This window comes from Sturnira hondurensis, unplaced genomic scaffold (genome assembly GCF_014824575.4).
Source record: "Sturnira hondurensis isolate 20B ecotype Veracruz unplaced genomic scaffold, ASM1482457v3 Scaffold0024591, whole genome shotgun sequence".
Classification (NCBI taxonomy): domain Eukaryota; kingdom Metazoa; phylum Chordata; class Mammalia; order Chiroptera; family Phyllostomidae; genus Sturnira; species Sturnira hondurensis.
This window is the reverse complement of record NW_028097222.1, coordinates 1,244,566-1,253,913: the sequence shown is the minus strand read 5'-3', so window position 1 is coordinate 1,253,913 and position 9,348 is coordinate 1,244,566. Positions and strand designations below refer to the sequence as shown.

At 37.4% G+C, this 9,348-nt stretch overlaps 1 non-coding gene across 1 annotated transcript; it reads left to right on the top strand.

The window, feature by feature from the left end:
* The first annotated feature begins 9,011 nt into the window (after window positions 1-9,011).
* LOC118981752 (small nucleolar RNA SNORA51) lies at window positions 9,012-9,143 on the top strand. Its single transcript, XR_005065410.1, has one exon. It is a non-coding gene; the product is annotated as a small nucleolar RNA SNORA51 (small nucleolar RNA).
* The last annotated feature ends 205 nt before the right edge of the window (window positions 9,144-9,348 follow it).

The window sequence follows — 9,348 nt, the reverse complement described above, 5'->3', positions numbered from 1 at the left end:
CTCATCTAAAATGTTCTGCGTTCCATGGCTGTCCAAAAACCTTTTACTCAAGGGATCACCTTTTCTTTGAAGTATTTTTCTGTTCTCCACAACCATAAACTAGATTTAATTAAATCACTCCCTCCTCACATCTCCAGTAGCTTTTTCCAATTTTATCTGTTAGAAGATTTAGTATGATGGGCATAACTATGTTTCTATGTTTCCCTGCATCATTACTGAGTTCAAAAGGGAAGATTAGGTCTCTTTAATTGTTTTAGCTCCACCATGCATCACAATGCTGGGCAAATTGCAGATGTCAGTGAATGATTGCTTCAAGAAGGAATGAATGAATTACAAACAGACCTCTCTGAATTCCATCAGTGAGGTAAGACTGGGACAATAGTATGGGGTTCTTAGTAGAGGGTCAGAGAATACTAATGTTCATTGCGCCTTGTGCCATTAAATAGTCCAGTGAACTACCACCTGCACACCTAACCCTCTACTGCTCTCCCATTTTCTAAATATTTAAATTCCTCAAGCTTTGCATCCCAGCTCCCATTACACACCTAGGATTGTTCACTTATCTTTGTCTGTACATTGATACCATCTGGAGAACTCTCAAGTTATTAATGGATAGATTTCATTCATGAAGATTTTAATGTAGCTGATTTGAGGGAAGCCTAGGGTATTGATATGATTCTAATGTGCAGCTAAGGTTGAGACCTTCTGTTTTAGGTCTTAAGTTGGTACTTCTTTCCAACACAGTATAATAATGCTGTAACAAGAGGTCATTCTCACTTTTTCAATGGCTCTGTAGGTTCCAAGTTGGTCAGGTCATTACTGCTCAGCTTCCCCATGTGCAAGGGAAATCAGATATGAAAGTTAAAACTAAGAAACTGATATGGGCTTTTCATGAGACTTTAAGTATTCATGTTATTTTCCTTGATTTATAAAATAAACCTGACCCCTTCAGACTTCATAGTTGTTTCTGTTTCTCATATATTTTTGTCCTGGGTCCTGGAATCCATGGCTTTTACTGTCCTCTCTGGCTTTTCTCTCAACACTTGCCTTGTTGTGTTGAAAACTCAGCATCAAAATGTTGTGATAAGACGGTTTTTTAAGTATCTAGCTCATAAGCCAGGGTGAACATTGAAAATGGCTCCCTGATAGAATATAATCAGCATGATCCAGGGGTCTTTCCAACCCAAACGTGACCTCTTTTTTAGGACAAGCCCTGTGAGTATGTGCCATATGTTGGGAATGAGGACAGTCATACAGATATGGAATAAGAAGGATGAGCAGTGAGAAGGACTTTCAGGATGGAAAGAACTTCTTAGGCCTGGTTGGGGGATATGATTTAGGAAGCATATGTTTTTCTTGGCCTTGAGCCTTTGTAGAGGAAAGAAAGATGTATTTCTCCTTGTCCTTGAACTGGATCATGAAGGCTTTTCTCTGTAGTACTTTAAAAGTGTTGCAGAAAGTCGAATACAGTGAGTAGAGAAGAAAATGGTTCATGGGGGTGGTCAGAGCAGGTATATCTGCATAGTTGTTCTTCAGAATGGCTTAAACTAACAGATGAGCTGTGAAAAAGGATACCCAAAAGTGACATAGAAAAGAAGAAAGAGGTCATGAATATAGAAGGAGATGGAAGCATTCCTATGTAGGAAGCAGATGTGATCCGACCTATGGAAAAGCAAAATAGAAGGAAGAAACTTAGGGTCACACACTGAACTATCTTCAGCTCTTAAATGCATGATACCCTATCTCTCTCTTATGTTTACTGCTGATGATTGATCAGGATACACGATCTCCAAATCCTTTTATCAGTTATTTACCTCTGTCTCAAGTGTAAACATTCAGATGAGATAGGGAAAGCCATATTATTTATTAGTGTAAAGATAGGGACTTTTAGTTTCTTAGCTACACAATACTTATAAAAATTAAATATATAGTTTCTGGGTCTCCACTTAAACCTTCTTTTAAAAAATTAATCTTTTTCTTATTATTGTTCAAGTACAGTTGTCTCCACTTCCCCACCACCACTTTCCCTCACTCCACCAACCCCCACCTCCAAACTTGACCACCAACTTACACAATACACAAAAATACAATCAAGATGGATAAAATACTTAAATATAAGTCATGATACCATGAAAGTTCTAGAGGAGAACATAGGGAGGAAAATCTCAGATATTACACACAACAATATTTTCACTGATATGTCCCCTAGAACAAGGGAAATAAAGGAAAGAATAAACAAATGGGACTTCATCAAAATAAATTTAATCATTATTGTATTTTTTCCCATTACCATTTATTTCCTTTATACCTCCCTTCCCACCAGCAATCACCACACTGTTGTCCATGTCCATGAATCCTTCCTCCTTTTTGCTCAATCCCTCCACTCCCTAACTGTCCCCGAACTGCCTGTCATCTGCTCTCCACCTATGCGTCTGTCTCTATTTTCCTTGTTAGATCAGTTTGTTCATTAGATTCTACATATGAGTGAAGTCATATGGTATTTGTCTTTTTATGACTGGCTTATTTCACTTAACATAATGCTCTCCATGTCCATCCATGCTGTTGCAAAGGGTCACGTTTTCTTTCCTTCTTTTTTTATGGCCAAGTAGAATGCCATTGTGTAAATGCCCCATAGTTGTTTTATCCATTCATCTATTGATGGACACTTGGGCTGCTTCCATATCTTGGCAATTGTAAATAACCTTGTAGTGAAATAAGGGAGATTATGTTCTTTCAAATTAGCATTTTGGGTTCTTTTAGATATATTCCCAGAAGTAGAATCACAGGGTTAAAAGGCATATTCATTTTTGGTTTTTTGGAGTATCCCCACTCTGCTTTCCACAGTGACTGCATCAATCTGCATCCCCACCAATAATGCAGAAAGGGTAACCCTTTCTCACATCTTTACCAGCACTTGTTTGTTGATTTATTGATGAGAGTCATTCTAACAGGTGTGAGATGCTATCTCATTGTGGTTTTAATTTACATTTCTCTGATAATTAGTGACATTGAGCAACTTTTCATATGTATATTGGCCATCTGTATGTCCTCTTTGGAGAAGCATGTATTCAGGTCCTTTGCCCATTTTTTAATTGGGTTGTTTGTTTTTTTATGGTGTTGAGTTTTGTAGGTAATTTATAAATTATGAGTATTAACCCCTTATCATATGTATCAGCAAATAAGTTCTCCCACCCTGTGGGCTGTGCTTTTATTTTGTTCATGATTTCCTTTGCTGTGCAAAAACTTTCTAGTTTGATGTAGTCCCATTTGTTTATTATTTTTCTTTTGGTTCTCTTTCCTGAGGAGATATATCCAATAAAAAATCTCTATGGGCAATGTCCAGAATTTTGCTGCTTATGTTTTCTTCCAGGATTTTTATGGTTTTTCATGTAACATTTAAGTCTTTGATTCATTTTGAATTTATTCTTGTGTGTGGTGCAAAGGTGGTCTAGGTTCATTTTTCTGCATGTGTCTTTCTAGTTTTCCCAATACCATTTATTGAATAAACTATATTTAGTCCATTGTATGTGCTTGCTTTCTATGTCAAACATTAATTGACTAAAAAATGTGGGTTTATTTCTATTGTGTTCCATTGATCCATGTGTCTGTTTTTATGTCAGTACCAGGTATTTTAATTACTATGGCCTGGTAGTATAATTTGATATTAGGTAGCATGATTCTTCCAACTTCATACTTCCTTCTCAGGATTGCTCTTGCTATGTGGGGCCTTTTATGGTTCCATATCAATTTTTGAAATATTTGTTCTAGTTCTGGAAAACAGACCATTGCAATCTTGATAGGATTTCTGCTGAGTCTATAGATTGCTTTTGGTAGTATGGACATTTTAATGATGTTAATTCTTTCTATTCATGAACACAGTATATGCTTTCATTTATTTGTATCTTCTTTAATTTCTTTCTTCATTGTGTTAAATTTTTCTGAGTACAGGACTTTTACATCCTTGGTTAGGGTTATTTTTAGATATTTTATTCTTTTTGAAGCAATTGTGAGTGGGATTGTTTTCTGAATTTCCCTTTCAGTTAGTTTGCTATTGGCATATAAAAATGCAACTGATTTCTGGATATTAATTTTGTATCCTGCCACTCTGCTAATTCATTTAGCAGTTGTAGTAGTTTCTTGGTGGAATCTTTGGGGTTTTCTATGTACAGCATATTTTGGAATAAATACATATTTGTTTGAAATAAATTCTAAAAAACATCCTCATAGCTAAAAGAGGGTATTTTTTTTCCTTTTTTCCCACATTTTTTATTGTTGTTCAAGTACAGTTGTCTCCATTCTCCCCCCCACACACACACAATTCTCCCCCAACCCAGCCATCTCCACTTCCCACCCTTGATCCTATCCACCTTTGGTTTTGTCCATGTGTCCTTTATACATGTTCCTTGATGACCTCTCCCCTTCCTTCCCCTATTATCCTCTTTCCCTTCCCCCCGCTTACTGCCAGTTTGTTCTTAATTTCAATGTCTCTGATTATATTTTGCTTGTTTATTTGTTTTGTTCATTAGGTTCCACTTATAGGTGAGATCATATGGTATTTGTCTTTCACCACCTGGCTTATTTCACTTAGCATAATGCTTTCTAGATCCATCCATGTTGTTGAAAGGTGTTGTTGTAAAGGACCTTCTTTGTTTCTGCTGCATAGAATTTCATTGTGTAAGTGTACCACAGTTTTTTTGTCCATTCATTTACTGATGGGCACTTAGGTTGCCTCCAGCACTTGCCTATTGTAAATTGTGCTACTATGAACACTGGGGTGCATAGATTCTTTTAAATTGGTATTTCTTTATGTACCGTATTATGTCATCTGCAAATAAAGACAGTTTTACTTCTTCCTTTCCAATTTGGATGCATTTTATTTCTTCTTCTTGTCTGATTGCTGTGTCTAGGATTTCCAGTAATATGTTGAATAAAAGAAGTGAAAGTGGGCATCCCTGTCTTGTTTTCAAGTACATTTGTTCTATGGCATATTTACACAATGGAATACTAAGCAGCAGAAAGAAAGGAGCGCCTACCCTTTGCAACAGCATGGGTGGAAGTGGAGAGCATTATGCTAAGTGAAATAAGCCAGGCGGTGAAAGACAAATACCATTTGATCTCACCTTTAGCAGGAACTTGAACAACACAACAAACAAACAAGCAAAATATAACCAAAGGCCCTGAAATAGAGAACAGGCTGACACTACCCAGAAGGGAGAAGGGAGGAAATTTTAGGGGGAAAGGGGAAGGATTTACAGGAACTAGTATAAAGGACACATGGACAATAACTAAGGTGGGGGGGTGGAAATGGAGGGAGGTGGGGGGTGCTGGGGGATGGGCTGGGATGGGAGTAAAAGACAGATAACTGTACTTAACAATTAAAATAAAAAATATAAGTATACTATTACATTATTCCCAATTTTCCCTCTTTATCTCTCCTCCACCCTGCACCCCCAACTCCTTAGCCTTCGCCACCTCAGTTCATGCCCATGGATTGTACATATAAGTTATTGGACTTCTGTGTTTCCTACACTATTCTTAACCTCTCCTCATCTATTTTATGCCACCAATTATTCTCCTTATTCCCTGCACTTCCCCCCACCATTATTCCCCTCTCTCTCCCCACTGAAAACCCTCCATGTGATGTCCATTTCTATGATTCTGTTCCTGTTCTAGTTGTTTGCTTAGTTTTTATTTTTGTTGTTTTTAGGTTCAGTTGTTGATAGTTGTGAGTTGGTTGTCATTTTACATAGATTTTGATCTTCTTTGATTTCCTAGATATGTCCCTTTGACATTTTATATATTAAGAGCTTGCTAATGGTGAACTCCTTTAACTTGACCTTATCTAGGAAACACTTTATCTGCCCTTCCATTTTATTTTATTTTATTCTTTTAAATTTATATTTAGAGGGGAAGGGAAGGAGAGAGAGAGAAATATCAATGTATGGTTGCCTCTTGTATGTCTCCTGCTGGGAACTGGCCTGCAACCCAGGCATGTGCCCTGACTGGGAATTGAACCACGATCCTTTGGTTTGCAGGTCATGCTCAATTCACTAAGCTATGTCAGCCGGGGCTGCTCTTCCATTTTAAATGACAGCTTTGCTGGATAGAATAATCTCAGATGTAGGTCCTTGCCTTTCATGACTTCAAATACTTCTTTCCAGCCCCTTCTTGCCTGGAAGTGTTCTTTTGAGAAATCACTTAGTAGTCTTACAGGAACTCCTCAGTAGGTAACTCTCTCCTTTTCTCTTGCTACTTTTAAAATTTTTTCTTTATTTTTAATCTTGGGTAACTCAGTGATGATGTGCCTTGGTGTGTTTGTCTTTGGGTCCAACTTCTTTGGGGCTCTGAGCTTCCTGGACTTCCTGGAAGTCTATTTCCTTCACCAGATTGGGGAAGTTTTTCTTCATTATTTGTTCAAATAAGTTTTCAATTTCTTGCTCTTGTTCTTCTTCTGGCACCCCTATATTTCAAATATTGGAATATTTAAAGTTTTTCCAGAAGTTCCTAAGTGTCTCTTCATTTTTTTTGAATTCTTATTTCCTTCTTTTCTTCTGGATGGATGTTTATTTATTTCTTTTGTTCCAAGTCGTTGCTTTGAGTCCTGGTTTCCATCCTGTAATTGTTGGTTCCCTGAATATTTTGCTTTTTTTTCACTTTGGGTAGTCCTCATTTGTTCTTTAATTTTTTGACCAAGCTCAGTAAGTTCTGTGAACATCTTGATTACCAATGTTTTGAATTCCACATAAGATTTGTTGGCTCTCTGCTCATTGATTAGCTCTTTCTCTGGATTTTTAAAAAGATTTTTATTTATTTATCTTTAGAGGGGAAGGGAAGGAGAGAGGGAGAGAAATATCAAAGTATGGTTGCCTCTCATGTGTCCCCTGCTGGGAACTGGCCTGCAACCCAGGGATGTGTCCTGACTGGGAATTGAACCGCAATACTGGTTCGCAGGCCCGCGCCCAATCCACTGAGCTACACCAGCCAGGGCCAATTTCTCTGGATTTTTGCTCTGTTCTTTCATTTGGGCCATATTTCTTTGTCTTGGTGCACTGTTACATTGTAAGGGAGCAGAGTTTTAGGTATTCGCCAAGAGGTTTGGGGGAAACCTCTTTGCTGCATCATGTGCTCTCTGTGGAGGTGGGGTCAGAGAGAGAATGATGCAGCTCGCTTGCTGGTCTCTAGCCCCACTTTCCAACTAATTCTTTTGTGAGACTGGCAGTTTCTCCCACCATGATAAACCCTGCTGTAGTTCACAGTCAACTCTGAGTCTCAGTTTTCTACTCAGCCATCCCTGCCAATGCAGCCTCCCACCTCACTAAGGGTCTTTTCAGCCAGTTCTGCCCATGTGGTCCACTGCCTTGCGTTGGGTTCTCTCAGCTAGAGCCTGCTTCAGCACTTAGTTTGATCTGACACCTCACCAGGGGTTCTTTCAGCCAGCACCCCACTATGGCTCCTGTCCTGTGCGGTCTGATATCGCGCCCTGGGTTCTCTCTGTCTGCCCATCTTACCTGTCTGGTTGACTGTTTCTTTAATTCCTTGGTTGTTGGAGTTTCACTTAGTTTGATTTTTTGGCACTTCTGGTTGTTTATTGTTTTTAGATTGGTTGTTATCCTTCTTTTTGTTTTGCAAGGAAGCAAAGGATTTCTGCCCACACCTTCATCTTGGCCAGAACTATTTTTGAAAGTTTGTATGTCCTAAGAATTTATCCATTTTATCCAGGCTGTCTAGTTTGTTGGAATATAATTGTCCATAATAGTTTCTTACAATCCTTTGTATTCCTTTGGTGTCAGTTGTTATTTCTCCTCTTTCATTTTTCATTTTATTTATTTTGGTCCTTTCTCTCTTTTTTAAAAATAAGACAGGTTAAAATTTTGTCAATGTTTTTTTCTTTTCTAAGAATCTGCTCTTGGAATCATTGATCTTTTGTGTTTTTTGGACTCTATCCTGTTTATTGTGGTTCTAATCTTTATTACTTCCTTCCTTCTACTTACTTTGGACTTTGTTGTTATTTTTTTTCCTTTTCAAGTTCCTTTAAGTGTGAAATTAGATTGTTTATTTGAGTTTTTTTTTTTTTTTTTTTTTTTTTTTTTTTTTTTTTTTTTTTTACATAGGCTTATAATGCTATGAGTTTCCCTCTTAGGTTTCTTTCCCAGTGTCCCACAGATTTTGGATTGTTGTGTCCTCGTTTTCATTCGTTTCAAGGTATCCTTTGATTTCTTTCTTGATCTCATTGTTTACATATTAATTGTATTTTAATAACATGTTATTTAGCTTCCATGTTTTTGCACGTTTTTCAGTATTCTTGTTATTGATTTCTAGTTTCATAGCATTGTGGTCAGAGAAGATGCATGATATGATTTCAATCTTGTTGAATTTATGAAATTTGTTTTGTGTCTTAACATGTGGTCTCTCCTAGAAAACATTCCATGTGCACTCGAAAGGTATGTTTGTATATTCTGCTGCTTTGGGGTGAAATAATCTGCAGGTATCAATTAAATCCATTTTATCTAGTGTGTTGTTTAAGGCTGCTTTTTCCTTGTTGATTTTGTGCCTGGTAGATCTATTCATTGAAGTCAATGGGTGTTAAAATCCCAACTGTGACTGTATTTCTGTCAACTATGTCAACTATGACTGTGTATCTCTCTTTACATCTATCAAGATTAGCTTTACATACTTAGGTGCTCCTGTGTTGGGTGTGTAAATTTTTACTAGAATTATATACTCTTACTGGATTATTTCCTTTATCATTATGTAGTGTATTTCTCTGTATCTTACTATAGCATTGGTTTTAAAGTCTATTTTGTCAGCTGTAAGTACTGCTACTCCAAGTTCTTTTCCATTTGCATGAAATACTTTTGTAACCCTTTACTTTTAGTCTGTGCATATCTTTTGACCTGAGATGCATCTCCTTAATGCAGCATGTATATAGGTTCATGTTTTCTTATCCACTCAGCTACCCTGTATCTTTTCATTAGAGTATTTAAACCATTTACATTTAAAGTGATTATTGAGGCCTACCGGTGCTTACCACAGGCTGTGTTCTTACACTGCCTGTACAGAAAGGAGAGGTAGAGTAAACCCACCCCATATACACCTCGGCCTAGGCCCTTTGCCTGGTCTGTATTGTGAATGGGGGGACATAGAGTAAATAAAAAATAAAGTGATTATTCATAGATATGTACATAGGACATTTTATTATTTATTTACTTATAATTAATTTATTTTAATTGTTGTTCAAGTACAGTTTTCTGTCTTTTACTCCCATCTCAGTCCACCTCCTCAGCGCTCCCCACCTCCCTCTCATTTCCACCTCCCTTAGTTTTTGTCCATGTAAGCCCTGCCCCCTTT